The sequence below is a fragment of the Mandrillus leucophaeus genome, unplaced genomic scaffold (assembly GCF_000951045.1).
Source record: "Mandrillus leucophaeus isolate KB7577 unplaced genomic scaffold, Mleu.le_1.0 Scaffold723, whole genome shotgun sequence".
Lineage (NCBI taxonomy): Eukaryota > Metazoa > Chordata > Mammalia > Primates > Cercopithecidae > Mandrillus > Mandrillus leucophaeus.
The window spans coordinates 1859400-1876551 of NW_012107842.1; the positions used below are offsets into that span (position 1 = coordinate 1859400).

General features: G+C 46.5%; 1 protein-coding gene and 1 long non-coding RNA gene across 2 annotated transcripts in view; one reads left to right on the forward strand and one right to left on the reverse strand.

The window, feature by feature from the left end:
• NAV2 (neuron navigator 2) overlaps positions 1 to 17152 on the reverse strand; it is an 808709-nt gene that overhangs the window by 623784 nt on the left and 167773 nt on the right. The window lies entirely within an intron of this gene.
• Positions 1063 to 14510, forward strand: LOC105528607. Its single transcript, XR_001004381.1, has 4 exons — positions 1063 to 1255; positions 5265 to 5409; positions 6544 to 6742; positions 13675 to 14510. It is a non-coding gene; the product is annotated as an uncharacterized LOC105528607 (long non-coding RNA).

Genomic DNA, 17152 nt, shown 5'->3' on the forward strand with positions numbered 1-17152 from the left:
TGTGAAATCCACTCTGGCTTAGGACGCTGCACTTTAGCTTGAATTTATGACCCAGACAACTATTTGAACACCAATTTGATATTTCTTTCATGGAAAAATGAATGTCATTCACAGGGTAATAACCAGGAAGTCAATTCAAACCCAGGACTAACAGGAAGAAAAACACCCCACGTCTCCAAACTTGCTAAATTTAATTGTGTTTACACAACACTGATCTTATACCACTCCAGACACTAAGCTGTGAGTGTCTGTTAGCTGAAGCCAAAGAGCCTGGATATCACAATCCTAAATAACAATTGTAGAAAGCCCAGTAACTTGTAAAGAATTAGCAGGAAAGAGACATCATCTCCTAGGTAAGTCCTTGGAGCTTAAGAAAATTTGATAGTGGGGTGCTCGGACTTCCCAATGTGAAATTAATATCTTTTAAAAAAAGATAAAAACAATAAAGTCCCCAAACTTCTACAAGCTTTCCGAGACTCTGTTACAAGCCTGGCCCTTTTAGGCCCAGCCCCCAACCAATGCCAGCACTGACGTCAGCTCACTGTCTCCATAGCCAGCAGCTCTGGGAGCTGAACTCACTAGATCAATGAAAACATCAACCATGCCAGACGTGCCTGCCCTGCTCCAAGCCTGCCAAGGAGCCAGGGGTTCAGGTGGAGAGCTGGGCCATCTGCCATTACGCTCTGCTGTTAATTGCTGTGCTAATGAACAAGGTTTGAACTGGAGGCACGAAATGCACATGCACATTTACACACAGCTCTGTAGTACTGTGTCCCATTCCCTTACAAGCTGGCACAGTCTCTTGGACACAAAGGTAAAGGTAGTCAAGTGACATCACGCACACAGACGTTGCATAACCCAATCGGCAGATACTCCAAGTGGCAGATGTGCAGAATTTTTCAGCCAGGTGCTGATTCCTCCAGTCATCCATCTACTCAGCAAATACTGGCTTTGTGATGGCCACCATGTCAAATGCCAGGACTCCAGAGATGACAACAACAGGGTCCCTACCCTCAGGGGATCATATCCTACCAGGGAGATAGAGAGGTGAACAAACAGGACAAATACAGGTTGACAAGTGCTAAGAGAGAAGTCAGAGGCTGTGGGAACAGAGAGGAGGAGTATCTAACCAGCCTGGGGTATCTGGAAGACTTCGTGGAGGAGGAAAAAACACCTGGGCTAAATCTTAAAGGAAGACCAGAAGTTACCCAGGGAAAGAAGTAAAGGAAGACATTATACACAGAGAGGCCAGGAGGTAAGAGAGAACCTCAGTGTCTGGGGACACAGGGAGTTAGATACAGGAGGCTCAGAGTGGGCGATGGGAAGTGAAGAGTGAAGACACTGGGGAGAGTGAGGATGGTGGAGAAGAAGGTGGGGTGCAGATGGTGACAAGTCCTGAAGGGCAATTGCTTTGTAAACCTTGATCAAGCTCTTGCAATGTGCAAGTGACAGCATTAAGTCAATGTGAGGGCCCTTGCCCTTATGGCACATGGACTTCCTAGAGGAGAAAGAAGAAGAGTGGCTCGGAAGAAGAAATGTCACCAGACTGAGTTAGTCAGAGAAAGCCTCGCTCTAGAGGGACGCCTCTAACTTCAGGCAGAACTTCAGACAGGTAAGCCAGTGCCACCACCCAGATGTTTTGTGTATGTTGCCTCACCAAATCAATGAGGACATGACATCTTCCCATTTTCCAGGTAAGGAAACGGAGGCCCAGAAAGCTTAAATAGTTTGGGAACTGGGAAGTGGAACAGGAGGGATGCACTGTTCCTGACTCCAGAGCCTGCGCCCCATCCATTTCACCTTGCTGTTCCCCAAGGTCTTCCTGGTCAAGGGAACAGCCTGACAAGCATGGGGAAGGCATGTGGAAGGCACACAGGAGAACCCGGCAGTAGGTAGTATTCATTGGAGAAGGGAGTTTGTGTGGAGCAGATGGGGCCTTGGGTCTGGAGTGATAGTCAACAGAGTGGCACAAACTTCAGCTTTGAAGTCTAGGAGCCCAGGGACAAGCAAGGTACCCTCTCCTGGCTTCAGAGTTCTCACTGCAAAATGAGACCTAACACCTACTTCCTCTGGATACATTCTCCAATGAGAACTCAGTGAGATAATGAGTCGAGTGCTTAGGAGATGGCATTACACCTTGTGAGTCCTCAACTGTGGATGATATGATTATTTTAATCAACAGCCATCATTATTCCCAATAATAATACCTGCAGGTAAGACCCTGGAGGTAGGTTGGGGCTGATACGTGCAGGACGCTGAGCTCCAGGCAGGCATGCCATCAGAATTCTGTTAACATTGGGGAATTACAGTGACAGTTCTTAAGAACAGACGTGAAATAACAGCTTGGACAGAGTTTGTTCTCTTCTGCAGAATAACACAGCAACTCCCTTACTCAAAAGTGCTATGATTTTTCTCCTATGCAGAAAAATTGTATCACAGTGAAGAAAGGCATGTCCAACACTTCAGATGCTGGCCACAAGGTGCCAGTGGGGGTGAGAGTGACTGTCTGAAGGCTGGACACACACCAGTGGTACTCCAGTGGTGAGGAGGCTAAGGAGAGCCTCATGGGCTCCAGCGGGGGCCAGGGGCACTCTGGATAACCCCAGCTGGTGAGGAGGGAAGAAGGTGGGGTCACTGCTGCTGGCCCCTTACTGCTGACTCTGTGAGCCTCTTGAAGATGTGGGGCCGCATCCTCTAAGCTGTCACTCACCAAAAATCAGAAACCTCTGGAGGCCACACTCCTGTAAACACAGAAGCAGATGCTCCCTGGACCACTTCTCTCTATATCAAAAAAATAAATAAAAAAATAGAAAAATAAGGCAGTGGACTCCTCCTCCAGTGGTGGGCTTGGAGACAGTGGAGGGAAGGGAATGCCTTTGTGAGGGGTGCATGTGGCTTCATTTTGAGCCTGCCTCCTACCCTCTTGCTGTTCTGCAGAAGAGGGAGGCTGTGTGGTGGCTTCCAAGTGGCACAGCTGCCCTTGAGGAAGACAAGTGGGATCTGGTGTATGTCGGGCACCAGCAGGTCCTTGAGCTCATTTACTGTCTTGTGACCTCTCTATGTAGCAGGCCTTATCCTTACTTTATAAACATAAAAATGTGGCCCAAAAAGGGCAAATGACTGTCCAAGCCATGCAGCTAGTAGGCCACTGAGCTGGATCCAAACCCATCTGCCTAAATTCCAAAACCCCAGTTTTAGCCCCTGCCAAATTCTGCCTCTCAGAGAAGAGGGTGGGAGAGAGAGTAGTTGGCTACAGTTCTTCACAAAAGTGATCGAATGATAGTGACCAAAGAGAAAGGAAGGGTCCAGAGGACCCCTGGTCCGAAGCCACGCAGAGGGACAGTCCTGGGTTTGCATCTCTGCTGGAGTGACCGTTGGCACGTTACTTATTCCCCCTGATTCCTGCTTCCTCATCTGGAAAATGGATCTCAGAAGGCCTATGTGTAGGGTGGTTGTGAAGATCAGACACAAAAGACTGAAGCCCTTGGACTTCAATAAGTGCTCACTGACGTCAGATATAATTATTGGTTATTATTACAGAGCTGCAGATACGATCAGGGGCTCCTCAAATATCCCCACTAACACATAAGATAGGTCGAGAATGAAACTGTGCGCTGCACAGGGCGTGAGAATTTTCTTTTCCCTCCCCGATAACTGGATCCTTTATTGCTGAGCATTTACGTACATTATCTAATTTCATCTTACCCATAACTCAGAAACTGAATGTCCCATCACTTACAGAGCCAGCTCCGATTTGGCCGTGGATTCTAGAGCCTGTGCTCCTCAAAGCTTGGCTCTCTGCTGCTGTGGCTCACAGCTACCTAGGACTTGGAAACTGGCCTCTGGGTCCATGGTCTCCAAGAGGAAGCCTGGTGTCTCCTCACAGCCCCCTCAGCCTCCTCTCAGAGGGTCTGCCCAGCAGTAGCACGTGACTCAATCACTCTTCTAAACCCAGTGGCAACCACTGGCTACCCACTATGAATGGCCCAAGTGGAAGACTTCTATCCTGATGGAGAGAGGCAGGGTTCAGCTTGGAGTGTTTGGGTTCCCAGGCCCATCACCATGCCCTGCCTCCTGGCCAAATGGCTGTTGGACCCAAATGCAGGCTTGCAGGGTCCAAATGAACCAGGTAGGCAGGCACATGGGCCTTCTTAAAAAAATTCCAAGGCTGGTCTTCCATTCCCTCTCCATCAAACCACTCGTAGTCCACAGCGAGGGCCAGGGGAGCTGTAAAATCCCCATTTGCCACAATTAGCAGATGAGTAATGAAATGGTAATGGCAGCCAGCAGTGGCCTCTGCTCTCCCATGGCCCATGCCCCTGCCTTCTGTGAGTGCCAGCTTGGGACTGTGACCAGCAGAGCACCTGGTACCCAGAGGTACCTGGAGACACACCATAGGGCTCTCACTTGGCAAAGTGCATCTTCCTGTTTCTGCCTCCTGAAATCTGAGCTGTTTTTGATTGTTCCTGGGGAGCTCATGCCCTCTATGAGAAGCCTTAGCTTAGGGTCTCCAAAGATAGGGTAAAGTAGGGGAGCAGGCCCTAGAGGATGGGAAAGGAGGAAGGAGGGAAAGGGGGAACAGCATTTGCATAGAGCCTGGGGCAGAAAGGAGCTGTCACTGAATGGAAAGCAGGCAGCATGGCTTAAATACACAGTGAGGTACAGGTTGGGGAGGCAGAGACAATGGGATACAATGTGGTATGGGATAGGGAGGCATAGACAATCAGGTGGGCCCCACAGGCTATGGGGAGAATTTTGCCTTGGGGTTGGCAGGGCATCCCATGGCTTCTCCCTTCCGCCCTGGCAAGTCGTTTAATACTTTTCTAGTTTTCAGCAGCATTTTAAAATTCATCTGTAGCTGGTCGTGCGTGCCTGAAAATGAGCTGGTGTCAGCTCCTGGGCTGTTGTCTGGTAAAATGCCCGAGAGTGTTTGTTTACAAGTGCATCGCAATAAGAGGATTAGAGGCAGTCATATCCTTCCAGTGGTCCCTGTGGTCAGCCGCTGCCTGAGCGTGGAGGAGAGTCGAGCTCTGGGCGCCCTGCCAGGAAACCCTCTGTCTCCTTTGGTCCAGCAAAGAAAGGACCTCGGTGCCCTCAGGCCCTAACAGTAAAGTTAAAGAAAGCCTGGGCCAGAGAGAAAGCGTTATCCCTCAAAATGCTTCCGTCTTGCTCAGTTAATCTAATCTGCTTTATGTAGTACAAAATAAACACAACCCTAATTAGCAGGTTCACGCTGCAGCTGAATTCTCAAAAGTGCTTCACAGATTCCAGCCTCAGCATTCCCAGAGAAGGGCCAAGATCTCCCTGAGAGGCCCAGTTGGTGTTTGTGGAATCAACACTACTCTGGTGATCACACAGTTTGCCTCACTTTCTCCATGGAGCTCTTTGCTAAAGGACATTCTCCTCCAGGTCAGTACTCCAGCCAGCCAGCCTCAGCCTGGGGGGTCTGCTTTAATGAGATGGGAGGGGTAACATGGTGTGTTGATGTGTTGGGCTGAATCTCAGCTAAGGCAGGGGCAGACTTCCCGAATGTCAAACCTGGAAAAGGGGTATTCTCTCATTCCTTCATTCACTCAGCAGCTAGTTATAGAGCACGCACTGTTAGGTGGCAGAGGCAGCTATAGCTACATCATCAGGGTTCAAACCCTGGCTCTACCATCTCCCAGCTCTGTGGCCTTCAGCAAGGGACTTACTGCTTTGTGCCTCAGTTCTCCACCCATAAAATAGTGATAATGAAAGCACACATGTTAAAAGGAAATGTCAAGGTTAAATAGGCATAAAGAGTTAGGACAGCACCTGGCACACAATAAGCACCTTACAAGAGCCCAGCCTGCACGAAGGAAGAACTGTGCACTTGCCTTGTTCATCATTTTATGCAGGCACCTGGGAAGCCTGCCCCAAGAGACCCAGTTGGTATTTGGTGGCAGAAGGCAGGTGTTCCATGAAGATTTGGGGAATGAATTAATAAAGTTGAGTGGTTGTTCTTCTTCTTATTGTTGTTAATATTGCTTACTTCAGGCTGCTATAACAAAGTACCATAGACTGGGTGGCTTATAAACAACAGATACTTATTTTCACAGTTCTAGAAGCTGGAAGTCTCAGATCAGGGTGCCAGCCTGGCCAGGTTCTGGTGAGGGCCCTCTTCTGGGTGGCAGACTCTCATCTCATCGTTTTCGTTTCCTCATACAGTGGAAAAGGTGAGGGAGCTCTATGGGGTCCCTTTTATAAGGATGTGAATCCCATTCATGAGGGCTCCACCCTCATGATCTAATTACCTCTCAAAGGCCCCACCTCCTAATCCCATCACATTGAGGGTTAAGATTTCAGCATAGGAATTTTGAGTAGGGGCGCAAACACCCTGTCCAGGGCAATTCTTATCGTTATACTCTGTTAGCTCTTACACGTCACGCCAGGAACACAGGAGTGAATAAGTCAGATGTGACCTCTGCTTTCATTTATCAGATGAGAAGAATGTTAAACAACTAATAAATGTTTGCTGAATGATCAAGTGAATGAACTAATTACATGATTATTTAATTACAGCTGTGAAGGAAAAGCCCAACAAAAGGCAGGGTGTTTTGTTCTAACTGAGGACATCTACTGACACAGCCAAGCTGTAAAGCAGACCATGGACTGCAGCGCAGTGTGGAAAACAACTCTACATCTGGTTGGAGGTGGAGTAACGTCCAGTCTGTGCACAGACAGATGGCAGGTGTGCAGCTGCACTCAGCATGGGATAGAGGTACCTGATCTAACCACAGAAAAGGGGTGGGTCAGGAGAGCTTCCTGGGCTGAATGTTAAATAACAGAATCAAAGTCAATTGAGCCAAGGTAAGGGTAGGCTGTTTCCCCTTTACTCCCTGTGAATCTCAACATTTAGCGTGGGTCTGGAACATCACAGATGCATAACAAAATATGTGTTGAATAAATGGATGGTTGAATGACTGAATGAATGAAGCTTTGATGAGATTCCCCTAGAAGTCTGTTACCCAGGAAAGTTGAACATCCATTAATCTTTCCATGCCCAAATGAAGAAATTGAAGCCCAGAAGGAAGAAGTCAATAGCCCACTCTATTCACCCTACTTCTTTGTCCCTCTTCAGCTCTGTGCTGTTGCTTGAGAGGAATTGTTTACTGCCCCAGCTATGCCCGCTTGTATTTTGACAAAGCACAGTTCTATTGCTCCTAGCAAACATATTATCTTTCTTTTCTCTGTCGTCGGCTCACTGCAAACTCCGCCTCCCGGGTTCACGCCATTCTCCTGCCTCAGCCTCCCGAGTAGCTGGGACTACAGGCGCCCGCCACCTCGCCAGGCTAGTTTTTTGTATTTTTTTTTTAGTAGAGACGGGGTTTCACCGTGTTAGCTAGGATGGGCTCGATCTCCTGACCTCGTGATCCGCCCGTCTCGGCCTCCCAAAGTGCTGGGATTACAGGCTTGAGCCACCGCGCCCGGCCAACATATTATCTTTCTATGGCACAGGCTGGACACGATTCTACACCTCCATCATAATGCAAAGTTGTTCCCCAGTGCTATGGCTCAGTCCATGTTCAGTTTTGCAGACATGTCTCTATCAGTAGTTATCCTCAGCTATAACAAGATTATTTTCACCCATTGATCCTAATGGGCTTTCTTACCTACAAAGGGTCTTAGGGCACACCAGGGTGGGAACCACAGAACGCTGACTGAGAACCACTCCTTTAGGAGCCTCCTCTGGCTGTTTGGTGTGTCACTGGTGCCTGGTGCAATATCTGCATAAGCCTGGCCAAGAGCCTAGTCTACCTCTGGGGGCTTATCCTGAAATTCTGGAATGACTCCTGAACCTTTGATGCTCAACCACCTCCTCCTTGCAGGGCTAAAAATAATTTGGCCACTTCCTGAGAGGCAGGACTGGTGTCAGTCTGGGGTGCATGATACTGAACTAAGTGCCAGGTACAGATGGGCAATTTGTGGGCAGTTTTACTTAATCCTCTCAAAAGTTCTGCAAGGAGGTATCATCATCCTCATTTAAAAGCTGAAGAAATCGAAACTCTAGAGGTTTGGTGATTCCACTGAAGGATGTGTGAGAGTTCAGAATCAGAGGCAGAAAGACTTAGAGAGACAAACCCCACAAAGGAGGAACACCACGCCAGGGCATGCTCACATGCACAACCTCCAGGCTTTCAGCAGGGTGGCTGTGAGGTTTTGCAAACTGTGGCTCCAAAGTGATCATATCAGAGGCATGAGAAACCAAGAAAGTGGACTGTGCAGGCCAGAAGAAGGGAGTTAGCAGTGATTCCTTCTACTACTTTCTCACCAATCCATATCCTTTCTCTTCTGCAAAACTCATTTCTTTTTTTTTTTTTTTTTTTTTTTTTTGTAGAGAGAGGGTCTTGCTATGTTGCCTGGTCTGTTCATGAACTCCTGGGCTCAGTTGATCCTCCCACCTCAGCCCCCCAAAATGCTGTAATGATAGGTGTGAGCCACCATGCCCAGCTGAAATTTCATCTTTTTAACTCTGTTAATAGCTTCATCTACCATTATCTCTTTCTTGTTTGTTCACTGAAATTTCATAAAACCCCACTGCTGACATAAATACTTGGGTATGTTGTATATAGTGACCTCGGTCTGTTGCCCAGCCTTTGGAACCTCAGGTCCTCATCGGGATGGAAACAGCAGTCCAGCAGGGAGCCCCTTGGCTTTATTGCAGTCCTCATTTCTCCTATTCTTTCTCTGCAGAGGTTGTTGAACAGTCAGAGGGACCAAAATAGAGCCAGCCAAAATTGCGAGTGCATTCTATCATCTCCCCTGGACCCTCATGCTCCCGTCCCACAACATCAGCCAAAGGGAAATGAAACAGGGAAAGTAGAGGTGGCTCATTCTGCTTGTAACAAAGAAATGAGTTGTGGTGAAGAATTAAGGAAGGTGCACAAATTAGCACAATCCTATAGGCTGTAAATAAATCAGTCTTAAAAGTGTTCACAACTTAAGCCTCTTTTATCCTCAGCTGAGAAAGGCTTCTGTGATTTCCTGCCCAAGGTGTTGTTAGTGAGGGTGGCGGTTCTGGACTTTGGGGGTGGGAGTGGTTAGGAAAGGTGGCAGTTCATTTGGTATAGTGGGGCTTAAACTTGAATACCACACCACAGGCTTAAGAAAAAAGGGGCCTAAGTCATCATGTACTTGCAGCAGAAAGACAAAAGATCCCCATGATGTGGTAGAAGCTGTTCTGAGTTCTGCAGCTCTTGGAGTCTCTTAGAGATGTCATTTGATCTCAAGTCTTTAAGTCCATCTCTACACATTGATGACATCCTAATTTATATCTCCAGCCAGGATATCTTCCTGAATTCCATGCTCATATCTCCACCTGTCTATTTGACATCTCCACTTGCACATATAAAGACCTCTCCACAGTAACACTTTAAAACCAAATTCCTGCTATTCTCTCCCAAACCTGCTGCACGTGCAGCCTTTCCCGTCTCAGTCAATGGCAAGCCCATTCTTCTAGTTGCTCAGGCTGAAACCCTTGGAGTCAACCTTGATTCCTTTCTGTCACTCACATGCCTCATCCCATCAACCAACAAATCCTCCCAGCTCTACCTTCAGAGCAACCACAGTCCTACCACTTCCCACCATCCCCCTGCTTCCACCTGACCCAAGCCTCCAGCATCACTTCCTGAATCACAGTAACCTCCTTACAGTGTCATTTGTATCAGGGAGAAACTGAAAACTATTCTGGTATTCATAATATACATTTTGTCAAAAAATTTTCAAGGCCTTTGTACTCTGGGTTGTCAAACTATTTAAGATGCTGCAGAAGAGCAATTAGCATCTGGGAAGATGTTCACATGAAATTACAAAGTGAAAAAAGGATATGTAGAAACCGGAAAGTGATACTGGAAAATGTTCTCTGGGTTCTGAAATTGTAGACTTTTAAATTTCTTTTTCTATGTTTGTGCTTTAAAAATTGTGTTCATGATTAGGAAAAAATACAGTTAAAAATAAAATGACGGAAAAGTAAAAGACAGAAGCAGAGACAATACATGGTTGATGTAGAGGACAGAGAGGCTGCAAGTTCCCTCATAGAATATAACATTTGAGCTGTAAGTGCTGTGAGCTCCCATTTTATAGATGGAAAAAGAGAGGTCCAGAGATACACAGTGAGTTGCCCAGAAAAATAATGCCTGCTTTCATTTACTCCTGTGTACCAGACATTGTGCTATGTGCTTTATAAATATGATAATTTTTATTCTCCACACTGGCTGTGTGAGGTTAAGAATATCTCCCTCTACCACTCCATCCATTCTACAGATGAGGAGACTGAAGCTTATACAGGTTATATAATTTGCCCAGATTCACATGGCTAGTCATGTTCAGAGCTGGTAGCCAAACCCCAAAGGTCATGCTCTTAACTTCTTACTTTACAAAGTCATACATTCAGCTAGCTTGATAACCTAGATTTCCAAACTCCCAGTCACCTTGCACCATTTTAAAATGAAGTGTGAATGAGTAGAACTGAACAGCTCAGAGGCCCCCAAAACTCCTCCTCATGCCCCCACTTCAGCCCAGAGCACAGCCTGGGCCTACCTGGGCTGCAGCCACCCCTTCCGGTTCAACTCATGAGTCCAAAGCGTTTCCCTCTTTGAAGGAGCAGCTGCTGTGGGCAGGAGACTTCCAGAGAACATGAAGTGAATCAATGTTGGGGACTGGCCTGGCGCTGGAAGTTTCTCCCAGAGCCTGGCCTGCCACCCAGAATTCTCTCCTTTGTGAGTCCCACTGAGGCAGTAAATGCATAATGGATTTAGGGACCATCTCCTAAGGTTAAATGTCAAACGTACCTTCAAATAAAATGTCAGTAATAAAAACAGCTAGTGAGTTGGTCTCTCTGAGATGTGGAGAAAGTGTACTCTGGTCATTCCAGCAGCTTCAAGGCTGTGTGGAGAATCCTGCGACCTAACGGGGAGAATTGGATCAGGCATTGATAAATATTTTCACCTAAAATGTCTGTAAAAATAAGGTCAGAAAAACCACAATGTTAAAGAGCTGCAGAATGTGTGTTGAGAGGATCTGGTGAGAAAATGTTACTTAAACCCTGGGTAAACAGAATTGTTGTTTTAGTACTGAGAACAACGGTCTCCCTCCAAGCTTGAAAATGAGAACATTAAGATTTTCCTGCTAGAGGCACCCTCCAAGACAAACACAATGCACACTGGAGCAGAGCCGCGCAAAAGCATCATGAGGAGGCAGAATAGCTCCCAGCCTGCAGGCCTAGATGCTAACTTTGGTGCAAATCTGAGCATTTTAAAAGAAAATATATGGATCAGGCTGAAATGCTGGGGCAGGGTAGAGACTGGGATATTAGTCTCCTAGGGCTGCCACAAACTGGATGGCTTAAAGGAATAGACATTTACTGTTTCACATTTCTGGAGGCTAGAAGTCCAGAATCCAGGTGTGAGCAGGCCCGTGCTCCCTCTGGAGCTTGGGGTAGAATTCTTCGTTGCGTCTTCCTAGCTTCTGGTAGTGGCTGTCAAGCCTTGGCATCCTTTGTGTACAGCTGCATCACTCCAATCTCTGCCTCTTCATTGCACAGAGTTGCCCATCCCGTATGTGTCTCTGTCCTTTTCTTATAAAGACACCAGTCATATTGGATTAAGGGCTTACTCCACTCAAATGACCTCATTTTAACTAATTACACCTGTGATGACTTTATTTCCAAATAAGGTCACATTCTGAGGAATTAGGGGTTAGGACTTCAACATAGCTTTTTGGAGGACCCAAGTCAACCCATAATAGTTGGTCCACAAAAGAAACAAAATTAATGGAAGCATCGAAAGGGAGAGATTTACATAGTGTGCCAAGCATCCGTGTGCTTCATGGCGACAGGGCCCATGACTATCTACACCACTAGATCCCCTTAGGCCACACCCTGGCCCAGGACACCACCCTGTCCCCTCCACGGAAATGCCCTGCTGCTGATGCACAATGGAAGGAGTGTGGCAGCCACACCACGGTGCCATCACCCTGGGATCTGACTGTGTAACCAGCAGGGCTTCCCAAAGTAGCACTACTCTACAGTTTTCCATGCAAATGGCCACTGCAAAGATTGGGGTTATTCCACATTCTACCTGCTTTTCAACACCTGTGGGTCTCAACTTTTTCTGCTTGAGAATAACACCCCTTTGAATGCAAAAACTGTGGATGACACACTGGAAGAGATAAAGAAACGTGAAACACCACCAAACAAGTCAGTAAGAATAACATCATCATTGCTGCAGCTGAAGCAAGTCTCACCCTTTCTATAAAAATGGCGGGTCATCACACTTGTCATGCATGGTCCAGAAATGCATCCGCAGAAATCACAAGGTTCTAGTCACCTCCACACCGCCCCCACCCCAGCCTGGGTCTCTGTGTAGGTAGAATTATGGGTCATCCTTCTTGGGCTCCCCTGCATATTTCCAAAGCAAAGTTCTCACATATCTCAAGAAAATCAAAGGGATTCACTATTTTACTTCTTTACAGGTTGGATCCCTCTCTTTGCAGCATCATCCAAGCCAGCATCACAGCACAAGTATTCAATTATTGCAAAATGCAATATCATGTGCTGATCTGCTCAGTCGGGTGGCATGCCTGTGAAGGGCTGTGTGGCATGTCAGTACGAACACACACTGCTGGGAAACCCTCTCCAGCACGGACAAGGAGAAGGAGACCAAGGTATTTTCAAACATTTTCTTTTTTCCTGGCAAAGGTTGAAACAGAAAAGTGGCTTCCACCTGGTCCTGAGTTATTCAACAATTCAAATTTGTCATTTTGCCCCATTCTAGTTAATTGAGCTTTCATTCTAAGATCCTAAAATAAAATGTGAATGCAGAACAGTTACCTTGTGGTTTTAGCCTATCAGCAGGGGATGGGACCCTTCCTTTTTAATTTTTTCCCTGCCTCCCTCCCCGCCATGTAGCCTCCCTCTCTGGTTCTCCCCAGACATACGGGCCATTGGCAGTTGGCACCTCAGAGGCATTTACCATTACGGCCCACCTTGCTCAGTCTCTTCTCCTGGGGGCCAGTTTTAGTCTCTGTCTCTAATTAAGCCCCAGCCTCCGTACCCAGAATCTTCCCACGAAAGCAAGCTGCCAGCTGTAAGTTTCACTTTACAGCCCATGCAAGGCTGTTTTCCCTGAAGACAAACTGCCATCCTCCCTGCAGCCCCCAGCTCTCAGGGTTGCTCAGACACTCCCCTCTTTCCACCCCTTACGGTCCCAACAGAGCCTCCTAGGTAGACAGCTCTCCAGGGAATGAAGTGGTTTCCTCATGGGAAGGGAAACAGAGAGTTTATCTATTTCCTTTGGAACCTGTCCATGCAAAGCACTGTCAAAGACTGGGCTGGGGTAAAAAAGGCATCAGGCGGGGACCCAGAGGGCAATGTGCAGAATTCTGGCCACAGCCCCCAGAATGTGTTGTTACTGGCTATGTCCATTCTTATTTGGCAAGCAGTCTTTGCACAGGCGTTTGCTCTTCAGGCTGGGCTTGATGTATCCTGGGTCAGAAGGGAAAGGCTGGTGGCCATGCTGGATCACAGGGCCTGGGGCTTGGGGGAGGCTGCAGAGCTTGGCAGGGTTCCATCAGTGGTGCAGGCCCAAGGGAGTCACCACTAGGAACCCAGACCTGGGCAACGAGAGGTTCTTTTATTCTGGCTTCTCCCTACAGCACCACCTGCCAGGCCAGAACAGAAAGAAGGGCGATGGAGACCGGCAGAGAAACAGCAATTACTGCTCGGTGAGAAGTAAACAGTGTCTGCTTCCAGAGGCTTTATGGACCAGAAAGCCTGTAGGAAATAGCTCCTGCTTCCCAACCTGGAGTTCCTCACGCACTAGCCCTCCCTGCTACAATTTTGATGGTTTTTTTGCATATTTACAGAACTGTGCGACCACCATCATGATCAGTCTTAGAAGAGTTAATCACCTCTCACCCCAGAAAACTCTGTATTCATTAGCAGTCACTCCCTTTCCCCCTCCCACTCCTCTCCAACGTTAGGCAACCACTGATCTACTCTCTGTCTCCATAAACTGGTCTATTTTGGACATTTCACATAAGCCTCCCTGGATCCCAGTTTAAGCATCCTGGGGTTTGTCTGCCTGCCGGAGCCATGGTGCCAGTGGGGCTACCTGTCCTGTGGGATAACAAGGCAGGTTCAAACCTTTGCCTGCTCTCCCATTCATTCCTTTTGTGTTAGTCCATGAGTCTCCTAACTGTTCTCTCCAATGACAACCACAGACTGACAAAACCTACTGACTTGGAGTTAGGAACAGACTTTGCTACTTTCTGGCTGTGTGATCCTGATGAGTCACTTGAAACTCCTGGACTTCTTCCTCAGCCTAAAACCAAGACTAATAAATCAAGTCTATCTCACTGCCTTACATGGGGATTAAAAAAGATAGAGCATGCGAACACACATTGTACATCACAAAGCTGTATGCAAATAAATATCGTGTAATTCCAGCCCTTTTTGAGTTTATAAATAAAAGTGAAAACCTCATAATTCTAAGTGCTCCCCTTCCTTGCCTCTATTCCTCTGCGTTCATTGGTCTGTGTGCCTATTACACAGCTGCCAAGGATAACGCAAGAGACCCAGCCATGAGAAGCAAGAAGAGAAGAGCTGACCACTTTCCAGTGTCCCTAGATGAAAAATACAAAATGATCAGCCCTGGGCTGGGTAAGCTGTTGCCCAAAAAGTGCTGGCCCTGCCACAATACACAGGGCACCATGACCAATGGACTTCGGACTGGGGCAGTCCTGGGTTAAGCGCTGGCTCTGTTGTGCCATCTCTGCCAACCTAATTAACCTCCTCTTACCTGTTTCCTCACTTGTACTATTTGGAATAAAAATATTTACAACCTGTGAGGCATCTGCTAGGATAGCCTGACATAAGGGCTCAGCACAGAGCCTGGCTAATGGTAAACAGTGAATTGCAGCCACTGTGATTAATGCTGTCATGGTTGTAATGATTACTGTTGTTATCAAAGAAGGAGACAACAAATCAGTACAGAGCACTGACTCTCATGTAGGCTTTAGGACAGTGTCCACAACCTCTCTGGACCCCAGCTTCCTCATGTTTAAAATAGACATAAAAATAGTACCAAACTCATAGTGTAACGGTGAGGGTTAATGAGTTCACACACATAATGTGCTTAGAACAGACAGCTATAGATTTGTTACCGTATCTCCTAAGATGGTTTCCCTCATCCCCTCACAGATCCACAACCACTCCTGTGTTTCTTTCTCCCACATTCTCCTTTGCATAACCTCTCTTGATCCCTGTTTTCCATTTAAAAGGTTCTTCTGGTATTTCTCCAACTTGCATAATAGCTTCTAGTTTTCCAGTCTCACCTAACAGTCTGTTTGCACCTGCAAAAGTCAAATAACTGAAACATTTGATAGATCCTCCTGGAAAATGCTAATGCCTAGTAAAAGAATGACCCCAGGAATGAGAAAAGACCTCAGACCCATTCTTGAAGGTGGGTCCCTGCCTGCTAAACCCAGCTCATAACATTTTTTTCCCATTTCCTTCCCAGTTGAATGTTTTGGGCAAGATTAAAGGAATTCTAGCAAATGTCAGGGGCTCAACTGCCCAGAGCATTAGAATAAAATTTCATTTTCTCCTTAGAGTTTTAGGGGCAGTGATTCTAAGGCTTAAAGGGGGAAACATTGATGAAATCTAAAGAATCAGCAAAAGGAAGGTGAGGCAAATGATTATCTTCTCATCTTGCCTGCTGCTACTGATTGCATTATCATTTATCGCAGTGCCTGCTCTCACCTAGGAAAAGCATCTTGCAATATCAGGTTGAATAAATATCCCAACCATCAGTGCGGGAATACAAGCCCAAATCAGCCAAATCTTAAGTGCATTTGCATCTAATCCCTTTATAATCCTTTCTATGGAATAGAGTAAAAGCTGAGCAAGACATTACAGCCTTCCCAGGGTGCACAGGACACACACATCCCTGCTCAAATTCCATAATGTAATTATCCAAGGTGCCTCCTTTGAGGGTTTGAGGCCCGAGCATTCATGCTAATGACATAGCTCCTGTCCAAGATGACTTTGTGCACTTGCATGCGCACATGCGCGTGCACACATACACACACACACACACACACACAAATAAACAATAGGGGACAAAACCTCCAAAGGAAAGTGAGTTGGCACAGACCTTAAGGGTTGCCTCACTCACTCATCCTCAACCCCATTTTACAGAAGAGGACACTGAATTCCAGAGTAAGGGACTGACATGTCCTAATGCTCTGTCCTTTTTCTTTTTTGTTTCCTCATTTGTCACATGCAAGTAATTTCTTCTATATTGCAGGGTTTTTGAGGATACAATGAGAAACACAAGCCCAGATATGTGGTAGATGCTTAATAATTATACTTTCTGCTCTTCCTTCTCAAACTACTGAGTTATGTAATAATTTTGTTTTGTTTGCTTTCTCCTGAACACTTAGTAGGACCACAATATTAAGGAAGCTAGGAAAGTTATGAAGGGCTCACCTTGCAAAGCATAAGATTCTCCCCCAGGGTAGATGGTGAGATTTTGGAGGTTTTACTTGCTAGTTCATTTATTTAACAAATTCAGAGTCAGCCATTGTTATAAGCATTTGGGGATTCAATAGTGAATAAAACATTTATTGAGAGAGACAAATCTTAAATCATTACACTCATAATCATTTAATTAAAATTCTGATTAAGTGCTACAAAAGGCAGACAGGTGACTGTGGGAGTACATGAAGGGGAACTTGGAGTCTGGAGTGGAAGATAATCAGGGAAGGCTTCCCTGAAGAAGTAACATTTACATGTAGATATGAAGGGTGATTAGGAACTCGTCCAACAGTAAATGGGACTGAGAATGAGAACTGCAAAGAGAAGCCTGGGAGGAGAGAGTAGAAACATGTGCAAAGGCCCTGAGGAGAGAAGGTACCTGCCACACTTAAATAACCAAATAGGATTAGCAAGAAGTCCAATGGGCTGGTTTTGTGCTTGTATGCTTACTTGTTTTTCTTCAGTTTGGAAGAGGACAAAAGTCAGCATCAACAGAGCCCTGAGGAGGAAGGGCCATTAGAGTGAGTAGTCAATGATTCAGCCTTGACTCATCCTGACCCTGATTCTGACCCATGGATCAGGCCAGGGTAGGAG